This window comes from Panthera tigris, chromosome B2 (genome assembly GCF_018350195.1).
Source record: "Panthera tigris isolate Pti1 chromosome B2, P.tigris_Pti1_mat1.1, whole genome shotgun sequence".
Classification (NCBI taxonomy): domain Eukaryota; kingdom Metazoa; phylum Chordata; class Mammalia; order Carnivora; family Felidae; genus Panthera; species Panthera tigris.
In genome coordinates, this window is record NC_056664.1 from 146,907,178 (window position 1) to 146,928,415 (window position 21,238).

The window sequence follows — 21,238 nt, forward strand, 5'->3', positions numbered from 1 at the left end:
AGGATTAGGGTCCTGCCTGGCGTCCGCGTGTCCACGAACAGGCAGCGGGTGGCTGGGAACTGCCCTGCCAGCGTCCATGCTCAGATATGGACTCTGTTGGCCGCAAAAGAACTCCCACAATGCTGTCTACACCTTCCAGAAGGCAACAGGCTCAGGTGTCTTTCTGAACCTCCCCAAAGCGGTTGCCTAACGTGCACACCACGGGCGAAACAAACCCCCTCCGCTCTCTTCCCCTGGGGGCCACAGGGTTAAAGGTGGCTCGGGGCAGGCAGGGTTGGAGAAGAGACCCCGCCTGGGTCCCCTCTGCAGGCCCCAGCACCTGCAGGCTCCGTCACCAACCCCAGGGGAGCGGCGACAGACCTGTCCCTCACCGCCACGTGGCCCCGGGAGCATCGTTTTGTCTCTCTGTGCCCGAGTCTCTCCACCTGTGGTGGGTCGATGATGGCAGGGCCCCTCACAGGGCAGCTGTGAAGAGAAGAAGAGCTAAGACACAGAAAACATCCAGAAGTGCCGTTGACTGACGTCGTAACTGCTATTTATTTACATTTGTCCAGCATCTGCCATACCCCAGGTACAAGACAACACCACTGTTAGTCCTTTTCTTTAAATGCGTATTTATTTTTGAGAGAGGCAGAGCATGAGCTGGGGAGGGGCAGAGAGAGAAGGAGACACAGAATCCGAAGCAGCTCCAGGCTCCGAGCTGTCAGCCCAGAGCCCGACGCGGGGCTTGAACTCATGGACCGTGAGATCATGACCTGAGCCAAAGTCAGACGCTCAACCGACAGAGCCACCCAGGCACCCCTACATTTATTTATTTTTGAGAGACAGAGAGAGACAGAGCATGAGCAGGGGAGGGGCAGAGAGAGAGGGAGACACAGAATCCAAAGCAGGCTCGTGGCTCTGAGCTGTCGGCGCAGAGCCTGACGCGGGGCTCGAACCCACAGACCGCGAGATCATGACCTGAGCCGAAGCCGGACGCTTTACCCCCTGAGGCCCCCAGGCGCCTTCAGTCCCGCTGTTATTCCCAACAACAGCATGGTGAGTTTGATCTTGATTTCTCCATCTCGCAGATGAGGACGCAGGGCTGAGGGCAGTGAAAGCGCTCTGTCCAGGGTCACACGGGACAGGTGACGAGGTCCTTGTGTACGGTGAGGACTCGGGAGCCACCTGTGCTGTGCGATGCTGCCCGCACGGCAGTGCAACAATGTGGCGCCACGGAGGGCTTTCTTTTGAGAGCATAAGGCACGGCACCCGTGATTCCTGCCAGGGAGAGAGGACACTGGGCTGATTCCTGAAGGATGTGAGACGCAGGGAGGGCGGTCCAGGCAGGGGGAGGCACTGGAGGAAGTGCCATGAGGCGGGGAGACGGGAGAGGTCTGGGAAGAGGAAGGGAGGTCAGTGTTGGACTGATTGGGAAGGGGCCCCAGAGAGTGTGCAAGAAAAGAGTCAGGAAGGCTATCTGAGGACAGATTTGGAGAGATCTGAAGGCCAGGCGGGGTTAGGATGTCAGACTCTCAGCCTCTGATCTTTCTTGTGCCGGGTCGGGGTGTGCTCAGGGCTGTGTTCTGGAAGCCGTGGATAGGATTCCCTGCAAGGAAGGCAGTGACCAGTTACCAGAATATCGCACCTGCAGGAAGCTTATGATTTGTGGTCCTGGGGAAGGGGACTGACCCACAGGCCTTGTGAATCCTCTCCCGTGGACCACCTGACCTCCTGTGACCACCGCCCCCTCTCCCATGTGCTGGCACCCGCTCCCTCCCAAGAGGGGCTGTGAGCTGGAGACCCTGTTCCTTACATTATCTCCCAAAAGTAGCAAGGAACAATGACAAGGACAGGGACTCACAGCTCAGCCTTGCCGTCTACGAGCCATGAAAGTTACTCAGCTTCTCAGAACCTCCTTTCCTCGGTAGTGAGGGGAAAACAACGTATCTAAGTGGCCAGGGGAATGCAGTCTTCCAGTGAGGACAATGAAAATAAAATGCCTGTGCTTTCTGCCATCGCTCTCCCTGGACTCTGGCCTGTGGTCACGTCCCCCATTCTGCTCGCTGGCTGAGCCCCTGTTCTGCTCCTTCTGTCTTTTATAGGAAATCTGCAGGAGCTATGGCAGGATGGGCAAGGACGGCCATCTCCACACACACTCTGAAATGTAGCGTAAGACCCTCAAAGAGGAAGCCACCAACATGGGGTGCCACCTCCCACCTGTCAGAATGGCCAAAATTAACAACTCAGGAAACAACAGGTCCTGGCAAGGATGCGGAGAAAGGGGAATCCCTCTTGCACTGCTGGTGGGAACGCAAACCCGTGCGGCCACTCTGGAAAACAGTACGGACGTCCCTCAAAAAAACAAAAATAGAACTACTCTATGAGCTAGCAATTGAACTACTAGGAATTTACCCAAAGGCTACAAAAATGCTGTTTTGGGGGGCACATGCACCCCCATGTTTATAGCAGCACTGTCAACAATAGCCAAAGTATGGAAAGAGCCCAATGTCCATCGACGGATGAATGGATAAAGGAGATGTGGTGTATATATACAATGGAGTATTACTCGGCAATCAAAAAGAATATCTTGCCATCAGCAACTACGTGGATGGAACTGGAGGGTATTATGCTAAGTGAAATTAGTCAGTCAGAGAAAGACAGATATCGTATGATTTCACTCATATGTGGGATTGGAGAAACACAAAAGATGAACATACGGGAAGGGAAGGAAGATTAAGATAAAAACAGAGAGGCTGGCAAACCATAAGAGACTCCCAAATTCAGAGAACAAACAAGTACAGAGGGTTGCTGGAGGGGAGGGGGTTGGGGGATGGGCTAAATGGGGGATGGGCATTAAGGAGGACATTTGTTGGGATGGTCGCTGGGTGTTATACGTAGGTGATGAGTCACTGGGTTCTACTCCTGAAGCCAACACTACACTGTTTGTTAACTAAATCAAATAGAAATAAAAAGAAAAGGCAGGACTGTTGGGCATGGCCATCCAAGGAGCAGGTGCTGTGTTCTCTTCTTTTCATTTTCCTTCGACTTTTTTTTTTTTTTTTTTTTTTTTACTTTTCTCCCTCAAAGTGAGAGCTGTACTGTGTACTAGTCTGTCTGACGTATGGGGGACATTAAATAAGTACTAACATAATGACCCTAAAAATATGCCACAAACAAATCACAGGGGTACACCGAGTCTCCAGCTGTTCAAGTTGGAACTTGAACAAGAAAGCATATGATCTTTGTAAAACACAGTGCCCAAACTGTGGGACTCCTCCTTCTGTCTGTAGTCTTTTCCTACGTAATTTATCAGAATTATAAAATATGGCATGAGAGAATTGCATAAAGAAGAAAATGACAACTGAATAGCCTCATTTCCAGGTATAACATAATTAGCCATTCAGGCTTTTGAACTACAGTGTGTTTCCCCATGAGTATGTTCAGTGTACTTACATACGTCTTTATTTTGAAACAGTCGTATAGATGAATTGCATTCACTATTTTTTCACTTAGCATTATTATAACTGTCGTTTCCTACGTTATGAAAATATATGTAACCAATACCCAATAATTCCCCCGCTACAAAGAGGTGATACAATAAATGAAATTTTACATCATATTTGGCCCCATTTCTGATTCTTCTAGGCTGGAATTCCAGCAGTAAAAATACTGGAATAAATGTTAAGGATATCTGAACGACTGGGGCACCTGGGTGGCTCAGTCCGTTGAGCGACCGACTTCGGCTCAGGTCACGATCTCACGGTCGGTGAGTTTGAGCCCCGCGTCGGGCTCTGCGCTGACAGCTCGGAGCTTGGAGCCTGTTTCAGATTCTGTGTCTCCCTCTCTCTCTGACCCTCCCCCATTCATGCTCTGTCTCTCTGTGTCTCAGAAATAAACAAACATTAAAAAAAGAAAAAAGAATATCTGAACGATTTTGATACATGACCCAAAGTACTTTAATAAAGGAATTTGAACTCACATGGCAGTGTGGAGAAGGACTAACCCATTGTATTTATCAGCTGTTGTTATATTTTTAAGTCTTTGCTAATCTAATTGGGCTAAAATTGATCTGTGGGAAGAGAAGGGCAGCTGAGTTGTTTTCCAGGATAGAGACAAGTAGTAGCAACACGGTAATATGGCACTGGAGCCTAGAAGAAAGTTCTGGGCTGCACGTGTCGATCTTGGAGATGCCAGGACACAAAACTGAGTTGAAGCCAGGAACTTCTGGCCGTCGCACCCAGATTACGTGTTCAGTCATGTTCTTTAATTCCCCCAAAGCTGAACAAAACATGACAGAAAGTGTCAAAGAGCAGAAAAGGTACTATCGTTGGCAATGGCCGCAATGCCACCGATGAGGAAAACATCAATAATACGGCATATCCAGAACATATTAGGCTCCAGGCTACTCCCGTGCAATATATTCACAGTAGCCCATCACATGTGGAGAGTGCTCTTAATAGTTCCATTGAATCAACAAGGGGCGGACGGAGGCCCAAAGCCACTGTCCAGCTCGCAAGTGTAGGCGTGAAACTTGCTCCCAGGTTGTCTTAATCCAAAACATGTGCGCTTTTCCATCAAGTTAAGGCGCATCCATAAAATAGTCATTGACCAAGGAGCATGTTGGCTGGAAACGGCTAAAAAGAGAGCTAGCCCTGTCTTGTTCATTCAACCCAGTGCCTGTAATGGGTTTATGGACTTACACCTCCCGTGATTCTCTCCTCTAGAGATGTAGTATTGCACCTATAAGTACATATGAAATTAAATATATAAAAATAAATGAATAATCCAATGAAACCTTCTACACGTATATGTGAAACCTATGAATATTAATATACATGAACATACGAGTACAGCACATGTTTATATCACACACGCATAACTATGACCTGATGTCACTTTTGTAAATTTCAACCTGTCATTGAAAATTGAACAGTAATATTCCCAGACCCGCGTTTCATGAATTTCTGTGCCAGTTAAACACGTCAAAGGAAAATGGGAGTGACAGCTTCAGCTTCATACGTAAAGACCAGGTGTGTGCCACTCCATCCAGGTGACTAACATGAAGAAAAGACACTTATTCGTGGCACTTCACTCATTCCTGTCAAGAAGCCACGCAGAGTGCTTGCATGGTTTCTGGTCTGGAGCGCAGAAAACACGGAATTAACCACTCCCATCCCCACCCCCAGGAAAAAGCTGAACACAATGAAAATCAACAGCTCTCTTTCTCTCTCTCAGAGAACTGCAGTCACAGGCGGTGTGGAAACCGTGGGGGGGGGGGGGACAGACACGCAGGAGCAGAGAACCACGACCTCCCCCAGCCCACACCCAGGAGTAGAAGCCACTTACAAGCGTCGAGCAGGAGCATGTAAACCGAACCCGATGGAAGGGTGGCCGTTCGGATGCTGAGAGTTTAAAACCTGAGTCCTGGGGGCCCCACATTTTCCTGAGTTTCACCACCAGAGGCCCCTGGTATCCTCAGAGTGAAGGTCAGTGAACAAACCCACGGTGCTCCCTCCAGGGGGGTGAGGGAAAGTGAGCATGTGGAAACAAGCCCAGGACTCTGGTCTCCTTCACAAGGTCTCCTCTCAGGGGACACAGTTTTACCAGAGCTCTACTGCCAGGGGTTCTACTGAAACCTAGCTGATCCGGGGAAGGGAAATACTCAGCTCCGTCTCACTGAGAGACTGGGGCCTCACCTCCAGACTAGAATGTTCCTCCTCCTACCTCTTGCCTCCAATCAATGGGCTGCAGCACAGTAATGGGAATTGCAAGCCGCAGCCCCATTTCGGGAGGCGGAAGGGACACCCAAAGGAAACAAGGGAGACAAAACACACTGACTAAAGGAAACATTAACCTCAGACACGACAGTCACTGGGCATGGTAAACAGCTTCCAGCCACATAGACTTAAAACCTCACACCAAAGGTCTTTCTTGGTGCCTTTTACTCAATATATTATGTCTGGCTTTCAACAACAAAAGAATCACAAGGCATTCCGAAAAGCAAAAAACACAATCTAAAGAGACAAACCAAGAATCAGAACCAGACTCAGAAATTGCAGATATTTTGGAGTTATCAGACTGGGAATTCAAAGTAACTACAATATCCTAGGGCCTCTAATATGTAAGAATATATAGGTATGTGGGGAATCTGGGTGACTCAGTTGGTTAAGTGTCCAACTCTTGGTTTCGGCTCAGGTCATGATGTCGCAGTTTGTGAGTTCAAGCCCTGCATCAGGCTCTGTGCTGACAGTGCAGAGCTAGGGATTCTCTCTCCCTCTCTCTCTCACTCTCTCTCTCAGTATAAATAAATAATTTTTTTTTTAAATTTTAAAAAGAGGGGCACCTGGGTGGCTCAGTCGGTTAAGCAGCCGACTTCGGCTCAGGTCATGATCTCGCGGTCCGTGAGTTCGAGCCCCTCGTCGGGCTCTGTGCTGACCGCTCAGAGCCTGGAGCCTGTTTCAGATTCTGTGTCTCCCTCTCTCTCTGACCCTCCCCCATTCATGCTGTGTCTCTCTCTGTCTCAAAAATAAATAAACGTTAAAAAAAATTTAAAAAATTTTTTAAAAGAACATATGGGTATTTAAGCAAGGAGATGGAAACTAAGTGAAAATCAAAAGGAAATCCTAGACAACAAGAATGCTGTAACAGAAATGAGGAGTGCCTTTGATGACCTCATCAGTAGACTGGACATGGCTGAAGAAAGAACCAGTAAGCTTGAAGATATATATGTTCACAGAAATGACACAAACTGAAATGCAAAGAGATTTTAAAAATGAAAAATAGGAACAGAAAATCTAAGAACAGTGGGCCAATTGCAAAAGGTGTAAAAACACACATAATTGGAATAATAAGAAGGAGCAGGAGGAAGAAAGAAAGAAAGAAAGAAAGAAAGAAAGAAAGAAAAAAAGAAAGAAAAAAAGAAAGAAAGGGGAGGGAGGGAAGGACAGACGGAGGGAGGGAGGGAGGAAGGAAGGAAGGAAGGAAGGAAGGAAGGAAGAGGAAGGATCACTAAAATAAGTAAAAATAAGTAAAATAAGTAAAAAAAAAGTCAAATTGTGATGCTAAGAAAATGGAGAAAATTGAATCATATAAATACTCAGTTAAAGTTAGAGAAGGCAGAAAAAAAGTGGAAGTCATTTAAAAAAAAAGAAAAAAGGCAATGACTAAAAAATTTCAAATATGGTAGGCATTAATTCAAATATGCCAATAATCATTCTTAAATGTGAGCGGTCTAAATATATAAATTAAAATACAGAGTCTTTCAAGGATACAAAAAAACCCACTTAAATATAAAGGCTCGATTTGGCTAAAAGTAAAGGGTTGGAGAAGTCTATACCATGCTAACACTAATCAAAGGAAAGCCGGAAAAGTTACATTAACTTCAGTCAAAGCAAACCTCAGAGCAAGAAAAATTATCAGAGAAAAATTGGAGCATCAATTCTCTAAAAAGACATAAAAATCTTTAATGCGGATGCTCCTAACACCAGAGCATCAAAATAGGTGAGTCAAAATCGCCAAGAGAAATAGACTGATCTACTATTATGGTTGAAGACTTCAGCACCCCTGTATGGGTAATGGACAGACTCAGCAAGTCAGTCAGGATATAATTGAACTGAATAGGACCATTGATCAACTGGGTCTAGTTGACATTTCTAAATTACTTCACTCAACAATAGAGTATACATTCCCTTCTCCAGCCCACAGAGAATAGTCAACACTACAGAACACATTCTGGGTAATAAAACACATCTTAAAAATTTTTTAAAAAATAGATATCATGAAGTAAGCTTTCAAACAATGATGGAATGAAGGTAGAAATCAGTAACAGGAAGATGGCTAGAAAATCCCACATATTTGAAGACTAGACCAATACTCATCTAAAAAACATGTTTGAGTCCAAGAAGTCTCAAAGGCAATAAGTGTTTTGAACTAAGTGGAAATGAAAGTATAACCAATACAAGTTTGTAAAATGCAGAAAAAGCAGTCCTGAGAGGAAATGTACAGCAATGAAGGCATGAACTAGAAAAGTTGAATGACATAAACTAAGCTAAGTGTCCATCTTAGACAAAAATAAATAGAAATAAGTAAGACCTAAATAAACAAGATCCAAATAAATGGAAAGATATTCCATGTTCATGAATAGGAAGACTCACTATTGTTCTGCCCAACTTGATCTTGAAGAGTCAGTGAAACCCAAATCTAACCTCACTAAGTTATGGGGTGAATATTGACAAACTGACTCTAAGGTTTATTCCAAGAGGCACAAGAAATGGAAAAGCCAACACAATATTGAAGGAGAAAATGAAAGTCAGACAATTGACACTATCTGACTTCAGTCTCACCAAACTTCAAGCCTCAGTAATCAAGACAGAGTGCTACTGGTAAAATGATAGACACAGGTCAATGAAACAGAATAGAGAGACCAGAAATAGTCCCACACGAATATAGTCAACTGATCTTTTGACAAAGGAGCAATGACAATTCTTTGGAGAAAGGACAGTCTTTCAACAAATACTGCTGAAACATCAGGGTGTTCACATGAAAAAAATGAATCCAGACACTGACTTTACACTTCTTACAAAAAATAGCTCAAAATGGATTATAGACCTAAACATAAGACACAAAACTATAAAACTCCTAGAAAATATCATAAGAGAAAAAATAAAAGACCCTGAATTGCGTGCGGTTTTAAATACAGCTTCAAAAGCATCACCCATAAAACATATTAATAGGTTGAACATCATTAAAATTAAAAACTTTTGTCTGGCAAAGGCACTGTTAAGGGAATGAAGACAAGCCACAGATTGGGAGTAAACATTAACAAAACACATATCTAAGAAAGGAACTTGTGTCCAAAACACACAAAATATACAAAGAACTCTTGAAACTCAACAGTAAAGAAACAAACAAACAAAAAAAGCAACTAAAAAGGGCGGGAGACTTTGACCAGACACCTCACCAAAGAAGACCTACAAAGAGCAAATTAGCATTTGACAAATATTCAACATCATATGTCATTTGGCGATTGCAAATCAAAATAACGGTGAGATACAACTACACACCTACTCGAATGGCTAAACTGGCCTAAATACTGGTAAGGATGTGGAGCAAGGACTCTCATCAGTGGTGATGGGAACGCCTAATAGGGCAGTCTCTTTGGAAGACAGTCCGTCAGTTTCTTAGAAAGCCAACTTAGCCCCAACGTATAATCCAGTAAACACACTTCTAGATATTTACCCGAGTGAAAAGTACGTTCACACCCAAACCTGCACATGACTCTACAGAAGCTAATTGCCAGAGCAACCCGAATCAGACTCTGGACTTTAGTTACTAATAATGTATCAATATTGGTTCACGGATCATAACAAATGCGCAACATGAATGCAAGATGTTAATACTAGGGAACCTGAAGTCAGGGGGAGAGAGAGAATATGGGAGTCCTCTTTAATTTATGATCGGTTTTTCTGTAAGCCTAAAACTTCTGTAAAAATAAAATTTATGGGGGCACCTGGGTGGCTCAGTCAGTTAAGCATCCGGCTTTGGCTCAGGTCATGATTTCATGGTTTGTGAGTTCAACCCCCACATAGGGCTCTGTTCTGGCAACTCAGAGCCCAGAGCCTGCTTCAGATTCTCTCTCGCTGCCTCTCCCCCACTCGAGTTCTGTCTCTCTCTCTCAAAAAGATATAAACATTAAAAAATTTAATTTAAAAATAAATTGTATTATTTTTTAAATCCTTGCATTTTAAGCTGAAAGGAACCCACCCAGCCAGCCACCCACGCATCCATCCAGAAAAAGAAGAAAACGCCATTCTCACAGAGTTTGCAAAAGAGAAAAATAAAGAGAATCCTGTCGTGTCAAGAAGGAAGAAGTGCATTTTACGAGGAGTCACAAGTGCAAAGGGCCAATTACTGCTTCAATTTAAAAAGGACCAAGGATCTTTGGGTCATTTGAATGACATGGGGAAATGGGTGAGATAAACGAGTACCACCTTTCTGTATAACTTCAATATTGTAATAATCTCTTTCACGTGGCAAAGAAAAAAAGTCTCTTCTTTGGAGGCTGCCTTCCCAATTACATGATTTACATCTGAGGCTTGTTAAATGAATACCAATAAGTCAATGCCAATCGTTAAGTTAACAATATAGAAAAAGCTGAAATAATAAGACCAAGAACTACACATTTGTGTTTTGGTTTGAGATAATTATTCGATACGATTGTTTTTTAACCCAGTGACCAAAATTAGTGACCCATAACTTGGACCTTTCTTTTTTGTAATACTGGAATTGCTATTAAGTATTTTTAAAGACCAAAGATAACATAAATACCACCGGCTGAAACAGGTAATCACTCTGAGTTCTGTTACCTAGATATCCTCATGAGGCCTCGCGTCTTAGGTGAGACAACATATGATAAGTACGTGTCAGTCAATAGGGAACAGTCTGCCTTTTCCTCAAGTTAACCAAGGTGAAAGGAAATACAGTGGTGCCTGGGTGACTCGATGAAGCATCTGACTCTTGACTTCGGCTCAGGCCACGATCGCACAGTTTGTGGGATCGAGCCCCACGTCGGGCTCTGCGCTGACAGCACGGAGCCTGCTTTCTCTCCCTGCCCCTCCTCCCCTCATGTGCACACATGCACACACCCTCTCACTTTCTCTCTCAAAATAAAGAAAGAAACTGTACAAAAATAAAAAAAGAAGAAAGGAAATACAAAATTCAGTGCAGAAGCGAAACGCCCTGGGTGAATTTACCCTGAACAGACTGATACCAGAAAGAGTAGGTTAAAAATGTTTTAAGAACTTTCTCTCAAGTGGACAAAACAGGCAGCTATTTATTTCCTAAATTATATCCTTGCCTGGACAGGCTTTTTCTAAAGCCCTCAGGGAATCTTTTTTTGCTTATATTCAAGTCATACCACATATCTAAAGAAAAACAATTCTGGGATGTGTGATGTAACTACCAGTCACACGTTCCTCTCCTTGAGTGAATCTACAAGTCTCTTCAGAGACAAGGTTTTGACAGTGTGAGGAAAGGGGATCATCCTTTTCCTAATTTCTTCAAAAGTCACAGAGCACTGGGAAGAGAGAGAGGGTGGTGAGTTTGCAGACATTCCTCTCCCCCTGCCCAAACTCTGGCTTTCTTGTGGGGGACAAATGGAACATACAGATGGCAAACTCCACATCACGCTCTCAAGGCCAGCGAAACTATGTCATTCAGCAGCACTCTCTGTTAAGCATGTAATAATCCAGCGACAAATTGCCTGGATTATCTGGTACTATCTCTCGCTCTGAACGTACTCTGTCAGGATATGCAATGATGACAGAGATTATCTTTAAAGGATGGAAGCAAGAAGATCATCTGGATCTACAAGATAATGTTACATCAATTCCATTTCCTTGCGGATAAATTGATTTTCAGTTCCCGAATTACAAGGGAAGAAGACGAATGGGGGTATTAGCTCGCCGTCCTTGGAGAATGAACTCACCAGGCGGCAGCTGTTCTCTGTAGACAGTGAGCCATCCGCATGCGCCACGTGTGGGCTGGGGCATTCCCTGGGCGAGAGGTGTTCAAATGGTAACACCAAGGAGCAGAGCTCTGCCCCTGTCACCTGCTCCAAAGGGCTTCCCTGGTACATTCTGATTTGGGTAAACAGGATCCCATGGATCCTCACAGAGCAGAGTGTTTAGCTCACCACGTGTTTCCGACAAATCTCTTAGTCTTAATCATCAAAAACTATATTCTACTAACCAACAGTAGAATTATCAATAGGTGAGAAAGTCTTCAACAAAATGGATTTATGCATGTGAAAACCGCTGTTGGTGAAACCAATGTGGGCTGCCAACACAGGCATCAGGGGAAGCCACAGGCGATACCGAAACTTAGCTGCCTTTGGCAAAGGTGACAGGCTTGTCTTTGATGGTGATTTCAGCCACCAGTGTGTATTTTCTGGCAGAGTTGCATCCGGATGCTATCGAGGGTGGGAATGATAGGTGATTCCACAGCAAGAATAGAGAGGGATTGTTACTTATCTTCCCTGCACGGCCTCCATGAAACGCCAGGTGTGTAAGGAACATTCAAAGCCAGATTACCCAAGAGAAAATGTTTCCAATGATTCTATTTCCAAGTAGAGAAGCCTTCCAACGGGAGAAGCCTTCCAACGGATTAATGTCCCATGCCACGTGGGACATCTTTCTGGATCTTCCTTAACGTTGGTTCCGTGATTTGAATTATAGTGAAATGAGCCTCAAGGTCCTTTGTAATGATTAACCAGTAGGCAGAATAAGTGTCGACAAGGCATTGTACGGACTATCTCTCAGTGTCTCTCTCATATCCTCAGTGACTTGTACAGATACAGACAAGTATTGATAACCCGTGATAGCATACCATCATAGATTTAGTAGAATTGACTCTTGTGGACGCTTATGTGCATTTGTATCAATGAGATAGAGCACTTTGGGGCAAGTCTCCAGTCCACGTTACGATGCTACCAGTATAGTCTTCTTTGAGCCTGAGAGAAAAGAGAAAGAAATGTAGAGTGTAATAGAGAAGCGTGTTATAGTTGAAGGGATTTCAATTCTAGGGTCAACCACTTGCCAATTGTGTGCTCTTGAATGAGCCACCTTACTCTTTTTAAAACCTCAGGTTTTCTCCCGAAGGGAGAACTTCACTTGCCCAAGGACTTCTGGGAAGGGCTAGTTGTGATTCTCTTGGAAAGCACCAAAGACAGTATCTGGCACATAATAGTGTTTAATAAATCTTGATTGTCCACATCTCACCACAAATGATTTTCCTGTTTGCAAATTCCTGCTGTCACTCCCTGAAATACAGAAGACTGGCAAACCACATTCGGATTAGAATACAGAGCTATGACGCATAGAGGAGAAGCGACCCTTTGTCAAGAGAAAGTTATGTAAAGGGGACCTCTCCTTATAAGTTATGAAAGAAAAGTTTCCTCCCTCAAAGATTGCTCATTACCTACAAATGTTCATTGTTCCAGGTGCTAGAATGCCTTTCGAAATCTATCAACACATTGCAATAGCAGATTGCTCTAATGGAAGGATGGCCCTAGACTTCCAGTTCTACCAAGTGAAAGTTAACCAATTTGTTCTCAAGAGGTTTTTTGCACACCCCCCTCTGTGATGAATGGAAATGGCATTGTGAAATGGGTGGAAATCTTTTGTGCAGCACTGCCCCCGACCCCATCTCAGGACTTAGCACCTAGCAAATGTCAGCTTCTAGGGTCCTGGTAACCTTCTGTTTCTTGAACTGAGTATCCAAATTTTTGAAAGTTCAATGGCATGCATTTTATATTTTTATAAAAAATGTTCATAAAAAGACCCCGTAGCCAAATCGAAGAGGCTCTCATCAACCAAAAATGGTCAGAATCTGAACGTCAGTAAGTATAAATCATAGTCGACTGAATGCCACAAACATTTAAATCTTTTAGTGATAAAAAACACAAAAATAAATGAATAAATAAGCTTTTTTGGTCACCTTGTCAAGATACTAAGAAACCTACTCACTAGTTTGAAAATGAATAAAAAAACCAACCCTTTATTTTGCCTTCCTTTTATGAGCTTTATCACAGCATAATCAAATGTGACAAGTTTTTCTTCGTGGAAGTGTCCCAGCTAATTAATGAAGAGTGAGTAAATGAATAATGATTAGATGATCACCGTTTATGCCACCTAATGAAACTGTGGACCAAGGTTGTAAACATCCTTATGAACAGTTCTCCTGACAGACGAAAGATAACCATTCATGGTTCCTGATGGAAGGAAACGGACAACCCCCATAAGAAGTATTCTTGCCAAAATCTGATTTCAGATTAGCCTGAAGATCTCACTACCAACTCACAGAAATTTCAGAGGGGGGATCGATGTATTAAAGGATATCACAGGGATGCAATTAGTGATTTTCCCCCACAGAATCTTTGTGCAGAGAACCCGGTTTCATCAACAAATAAAATTGCCAGGAAAACATGAGTTGGGCATGCCCGTCGACTTCAGAGGCTTAAAAGTCACATCCACTGATGACAATGTCTGAACTTTATTTTGATACCAATTCCAAAAATAGCTTTAAAAATGATGAGAAAATCGAATATTAACCATACAGCTGCTGGTATTGCAATTTACTTTTTATTGTTTTAGGTAAGATCGTGGTATTGTTACATTCCTTCAGAGTCCTTATCTTTCAGAGGTACACGCTGAAATATTTATGGATAAGATACACTGATGCCTTACCTTTACTTCAAAATAATCTCGGAGATAGAGAAAATGTGTGTTTTTCTTGTTTTTGTAGAGATGAACAAGATTAACCGTGAGTTGATAATTTTTGGAGCTATGGGATAAGTCTGTAGTAACATTCGCTCTGCTGCTGTGTTTTTGAAATTTTTCATCATTAGAAACACTACAAAGAGCTGTTCATTCCTTCCAAAAATAGGAGACTCCTTAGCATCTGTCATGCTCTTTGTGACTTGGCTTTAGGTTGCAACAGTCACCGTTCCTAGGGCATCTTACACATTTACCACTTGCTTTGTTCACACACACACACACACACACGTCTTACTCCATGACTTTGCCCTGGTTATATTCCAGGGAGAATCTCCACTCATTTACGGAGGTCACTTCCGATAATATTTCTGCTTCCAGGATCCCTCCTCCACACCCTGCAAGTAGAAATTGTTTATGCGTTTAATTTGCTTAGCTCTTTGTTATCCTTGGTTCTGGCATTTGCCTCATCACACGTTACTTATAGAGTCATACATATGCCCTGGTTGAATCTGGGCTCCCTGATGATGGCATGATCGCAGACATCACGGATTCAAGTACACATAGCAGCCATTCAAAGGCACAGAATCGGTGCATGCCATTTCCAGAATCAGTTTCCCTGCCCTCAGGCACCTCACGTACTCCCAACAGTACCCTGTGAGTTCCTGCCGCGGGTCTTCCGCTCTCAAAAGAGAGCTGGTCCCCATTATCAAATATATGATAGTACCCCCTTTAAATATGGGTTACGTGCTTCTGAAAACCGTTCTTGGAATGTATGCCAAGGGCCTTTGAATTCTCAAAATAACCCTCTCAAAAAGTCAAGAGGAAAAGTACTAGCCTGTTGTAAAGGCGAACAAGCAAAGAGAGCAAAACACGATACAAATTGGTAGAGACTCTTATGGGGCTTGCTTCGCCCTAGAAGCAGTGCAGGTGAAGAAGTCTACCTCTGAGCAAGTGCTCGTGTCCCAAGAGTTGGTCTGGAAATATTGTGCACTAGGGTTCTTGAGTTCCAGTGTGCTTGTGACAAGACTTTTCTGCATGCCAGTGATATCCCAAATACTGGTCCTTTAACTCTCAGGATATGGAGGCTTACAGCCTTACCCCCCCCCCAAGGGTTTTTCCTGGAGCTGATAGTAATCAGCCAAGGAGCAAAGTTAGAAAGCTTAGGTGTGCAATTCAAAGCATCTAACTGCACGCAAACTCAGAGTCTAGACAGACGGAGCAGGTCTGTGAAGGAAGCAGTCGCTGGTCCTCATCGGCCCCATTATTGCTTCTGGGCAACGTGAGTCCCAGAGCCGCAGGTGATGGCAAGTGACAGTGCTCTGTTGAGTGATGGCACAATTGTAACACTGGCTCATTTCTAAATACAGCTGCTGATAAATGTGTACACTTTGATATCGGAGAGAGTTTCTTACTGATTACTAACGAACAAATATTCGCTAAATGGGTTGAGTGGAGATATCCGTACAGAATCCAAAAAAGTGATCAAGCACAGAAGTGAAGCAATAAACATTTCGGCCATAAACATTCAGAGAGAGGGGGAGGCACAGAATCCAAAGACAGGCTCTAGGCTCTGAGCTGTCAGCCCAGAGCCCGAGGTGGGGCTCAAACCCACAAACCGTAAGATCATGACCTGAGCTGAAGTTGGACTCTTAACCGACTGAGCCACCCAGGTGCCTCCTAAATTTATTTTCTAAATAAGAGATATTTTGAGCTATCATTCACAGGCTATAAACTCCATTTTTTAAAGTATACAATGTGGGGGGAAGGGATGACCCATTAGTAGGTTCACACGGGTTTGCGACTGTCAACACTATCTCATAACATTCCATCACCCCCCCAAATAAGTCTCATACCCATTAGTGATCACCCCCCATTCTCCTCCCACCTCTAACAAACACTAATCTATGTACTGTTTCTATGGATATGGTTACTCTGAACATTTCATAAAAGTGGAATCATACAATATTTGTTCTTTGGGGGCGCCTGCGTGGCTCAGTTGGTTAAGCGTCCAACTTCGGCTCGGGTCATGATCTCATCATGCCTGAGTTTGAACCCGGTGTTGGGCTCTGTGCTGACAGCTCGGAGCATGGAGCCTGTGTTCGGATTCTGTGTCTCCCTCTCTCTCTGCCCCTTCCCTGCTCTCTCTCTGTCTCTCTCTCTCTCAGAATAGATAAACATTAAAAAAAAATATGTTTGTTCTTTTTTTTCTGACTTGTTTCACTTAGCATAATGTTTTCAAGGTTCATCCATGTTGTAGCATGTGCCAGTATTTCCTTCACTTTTATGGCTAAATAACATTCCATCTTGTGAATATATCACATTTTATTTATCTATTCATAAATCGATATACATTTGAGTTGTTTCTTCTTATCTATTATGTATGATACCACCATACATTCCTGTGCAGATTTTTTTAAATTTTTTTTCACATTTATTTATTTTTGAGAGACAGAGAGAGAAAGAGCATGATCAGGGAAGGGGCAGAGAAAGAGGGAGACACAGAATCCGAAGCAGGCTCCAGGCTCCGAGCTGTCAGCACAGAGCCCGACACAGGGCTCGAACTCACAAACCATGAGATCATGACCTGAGCCAAAGTTGGACGCTTAACCAACTGAGCCACCCAGGCGCCCCTCCTATGCAGATATTTTGTGTGAATATATATTTTAAATTCTCTAGAGTAACAGCCAGGGGTGGGACCGCTAGATTGCATGCTAAACGTATCTTTAACATTTTGAGGAACCCCCAACTGTTTTCCAAAGTGGCTGTGCCATTTTTCAATCCTACAGGCAATGTCCAAGATGTCCGATTTCTCCACATCTTCACCAGTGCTTGTTATGTTAATGCATATTGCATTTTGGTTTAAAAAAATTATAAACTGTTAAATTGTGGTATTTGACCATATTCTTCAACACACTGTCTCTGTGTGTTGAAGGATCACACTGAAGGATCTGAACTATAGTATGGGTTGTGACTAAAATGTATGCAGTGGCTGGTTTATAAATTTAAATATTGACGGCCAAAACAATAATTGTTACCTACTTTTTAGGACGGTAAATATTTCTGATTTATATGACTTAGACATCCACCATTTAAGCAAGAAGAAAGGCACATTCAGAGAAGAAAGAAAGATAATCCCAAAAGAAAAGTATGTGTGTGTGTGTGTATGTGTGTGTATATATATTTGGGTGAAATATATATATATATGTCATATATATATGTGTGTGTGTATATATATTTGGGTGAAATTTTACATAAATATTTAAGGTAACTTTGTGAATCCTTAATTAAGCAACCCCTAACACAGCTCCAATTCAATTTTTACAAAAATTGTCCAATACCTACTACTTGTTGAGAACTGGGAAAAAGTTGAATTAGAGTACAGAATGCTTGACATAACTCAAATTTGAGTAAATTAATGCTCTCTATCAACATAGATATAGCATCAGTTGTATGACTTACGTATGTGGGAAGTAAATATGTAAAGAAATAAATCTGAATGTTAGACACCTAATTCAAGATCACGGTTCATTTTAGAAAGTCAGCAGGGAACTATGGCTGATTGTGTAACGAGAGCTATGAAGTTTACACAGATGATTTTAGCAATTCTTTGCATTTATTGTTTCTTAATATGGATGTTGGGTTCACCAGTATTCCTTATTTTACTTTTTTTTAATAACACGTTGTATGTCTGAATGTTTCATAACGAAAATGAAATTAATAGGATAAGTACTCGCCTATTACAAAGGTGAACAAACAAAAAGAACAGGATGTGGCAGAAGTTAAAGTATCACTTACTTGAGACGCCAAGACAAAATTTCGATTGCTATCATTCTGTGCAAATAAAGCAATGCCAGGGAACATTTATACTCCTCTTACTGGCGAACTTTCTGGAAATAAAAATAGAGCTGGCATGGCTACCTCGCGCAGCGATCTCATATCCTGGGAGTCTTTAAAGTTATAACCGGGCAATGTTGTTGGACCGTCAACAAAATTAAAGTACTAACTTTGGATGGCGCCAACTGGTTGTTTTCAGTTTTGTCCTAAGTTTTCCTTACAAGAGTTACATGATACATTTAAAATCGAAAGTCAAATATTTTAAATAAAATTTGATGTGCGAATCTGGATTAATTTTACCTGCCAGCAGGCCTGAATCTCAAACCATCCAGTAGTTTAACAAAATGTAATTGTATTTGTCACTCATGCAAAGTCCAAATTAGGTAGACCAGCTGTTCGCCATCTTGTGGCTCTGCCATATGGCACAGGTGGCCTCCAAGATCCTTGTGGGTAAGGAAGAGAGTTACAGAGAGGCCCCTGGTCTTCACCACCATGGGCTCTCACAGTCCACTGGCCAGAGCCACACAGAGAGTCCCTCAGAGGAACCTGAAAAAGAAAACGGAGCACGTGAATCTTTGGTGAGAACGTACCATCCCTCCCACAATTAGTGGCTGCTTAGTTTTAAAAATAGGGAGTGAAAGGAAATACTAACGGCAGTTACTATAAAAAGAATTCCCCTCTCCTTACCTGGGAATGTTTCCTTATAGCTTTTTACTATAGAGATAGAAAATTTTCCCATTTTATACATTAGCAGTTAGCTGGTGCATGTGTTTTCCACGTGGAACTGTTAAAGCAGTGAAAACAAATTGTATGCAACAGCAATGACTTTCCTCTTCTCAATTTTTCCCCGCTGCAAATCATTTCCATAGGAGTTTTAGAAGTATGTAAATAACATGAAAGACTAAAACATAAACTCAATAACAAAAACAAAATCAAAATGTGCGTTTTACTTTATATCCTCAGTCTACCTCCTTTTTTTTTTTTTCAAAATCTATTAAAGGAAGAGTGAACTAATGTATTTTGGACCAAGAAGATGATGTTCATTAGATTTTAATGCCTTTTTACATTAATATTAAAATCTAGAGAAAAATAATGCATATCGGCAGCATTTGATACAATTCTACTTACTGTATAACACAAATACCAATTTGACCGATCGGTCCCCCCAAAACCTCGTCTTACATCATCTTTTATCTCTACTACCCCTTTCTTTGTATTCTCTTGGGACATCTCCCTGATATAATGGGTTGAACAGCTTAGCGAAATAAGAAATTAGAGAATACGTAATATTATATGACTTCATAACAGAAAGAGAGAAAGAGTGAGTAGTCTCGGGACTTCCCTATGAGAAACGATGCTTGGGGAATTGATCCAAGTATAGAGTATGGAAATTGCCACTTATATAATAATAAATTCTCCAAGTATTAACCTATGTCTTATCAGATAAAAATACAAGAGCAAGGTGATCATAAGGGCAAGTAAAGTCCAAAACAGTGAAACCTCTCACACAAATGCATGAAAATATGAATATCCTACCTATTTTAACTAAATTTACAATAATAAAAAAATAGACCATATAATTTGCAAGTCACACTGGAAAAATCTCTAAAACCTGAGCTGTGCCTAAGTATGTAAGTAGAGTTTTCCTAAAAAAGAAATAAAGAAATAATAATAGCAAAGCCAGCTTCTTACCTGATTTTTCTACAGAGTATGATGAATGGAAAGGAAATAATATTATCCATTATGGTCATCAATTTGAATCCACTTGTTTCTTTAATACTTTTAATAAAACAAACTTTATTTTTTTAATATAATTTGTTGTCAGATTGGCTTCCATACAACACCCAGTGCTCATCCCAAGAAGTGCCCTCCTCAATGCCCATCACCCACTTTCCCCTCACCCCCCACCTTCCACCCTCAGTTTGTTCTCTGTGTTTAAGGGCCTCTTATGGTTTGCCTCCCTCCCTCTCTGTAACTATTTTTTTGCCCCTTCCCCCGTGGCCTTTTGTTAAGTTTCTCAAATTCCACATATGAGTGAAAGCATATAATATCTGTCTTCCTCTGACTTATTTCGCTTAGCATAATACCCTCCAGTTCCATCCACGTTGCTGCAAATGGAAAGATTTCATCCTTTCTCTCTCATTGCCAAGTAGTATTCCATTGTATATATTAACCACATCTTCTTTACCCATTCATCAGTTGATGGACATTTAGGCTCTGTCCATAATTTGGCTATTGTTGAAAGCACTGCTATAAACATTGAGGTACCCTATGCATCAGCACTCCAGTATCCATTGGGTAAATTCCTAGCAGTGCTATTGCTGGGTCATAGGGTAGTTCTATTTTTAATTTTTTGAGGAACCTCCATACTGTTTTCCAGAGCGACTGCACCAGTTTGCATTCCCACCAACAGTGCAGGAGGGTTCCCGTTTCTCCACATCCTCACCAGCATCTATGGTCTCCTGATTTATTCATTTTAGCCACTCTGACCAGCATGAGGTGACATCTCAGTGTGGCTTTGATTTGTATTTCCCTGATGAGGAGCGACGTTGAGCATCATTCCATGTGTCTGTTGGCCATCTGGATGTCTTCTTTGGAAAAGTGTCTATTCATGCCTTCTGCCCATTTCTTCACCAGATTATTTGATTTGGGGGTGTGGAGTTTGGTGAGTTCTTTATAGATTTTGGATACTAGCCCTTTATCCAATATGTCATTTGTAAATATCTTTTCCCATTCCATCGGTTGACTTTTAGTTTTGTTGATTGTTTCCTTTGCGGTGCAGAAGCTTTTTATCTTCATGAGGTCCCAATAGTTCATTTTTGCTTTCAATTCCTTTGCCTTTGGAAATGTATTGAGTAAGAAATTTCTGCAGCTGAGGTCAAAGAGGTCATTGCCTGTTTTCTCCTCTGGGTTTTGATGGTTTCCTGTCTCACATTCAGGTTTTTCATCCATTTTGAGTTTATTTTTGTGTGTGGTGTAAGAAAGTTTCATTCTTCTGCATGTCGCATGTCGCTGTCCAATTCTCCCAGCACCATTTGCTAAAGAGACTGTCTTTTTTCCATTGGATACCCTTTCCTGCTTTGTCAAAGATTAGTTGGCCATACATTTGTGGGTCCAATTCCGGGTTCTCTATTCTATTCCATTGGTCT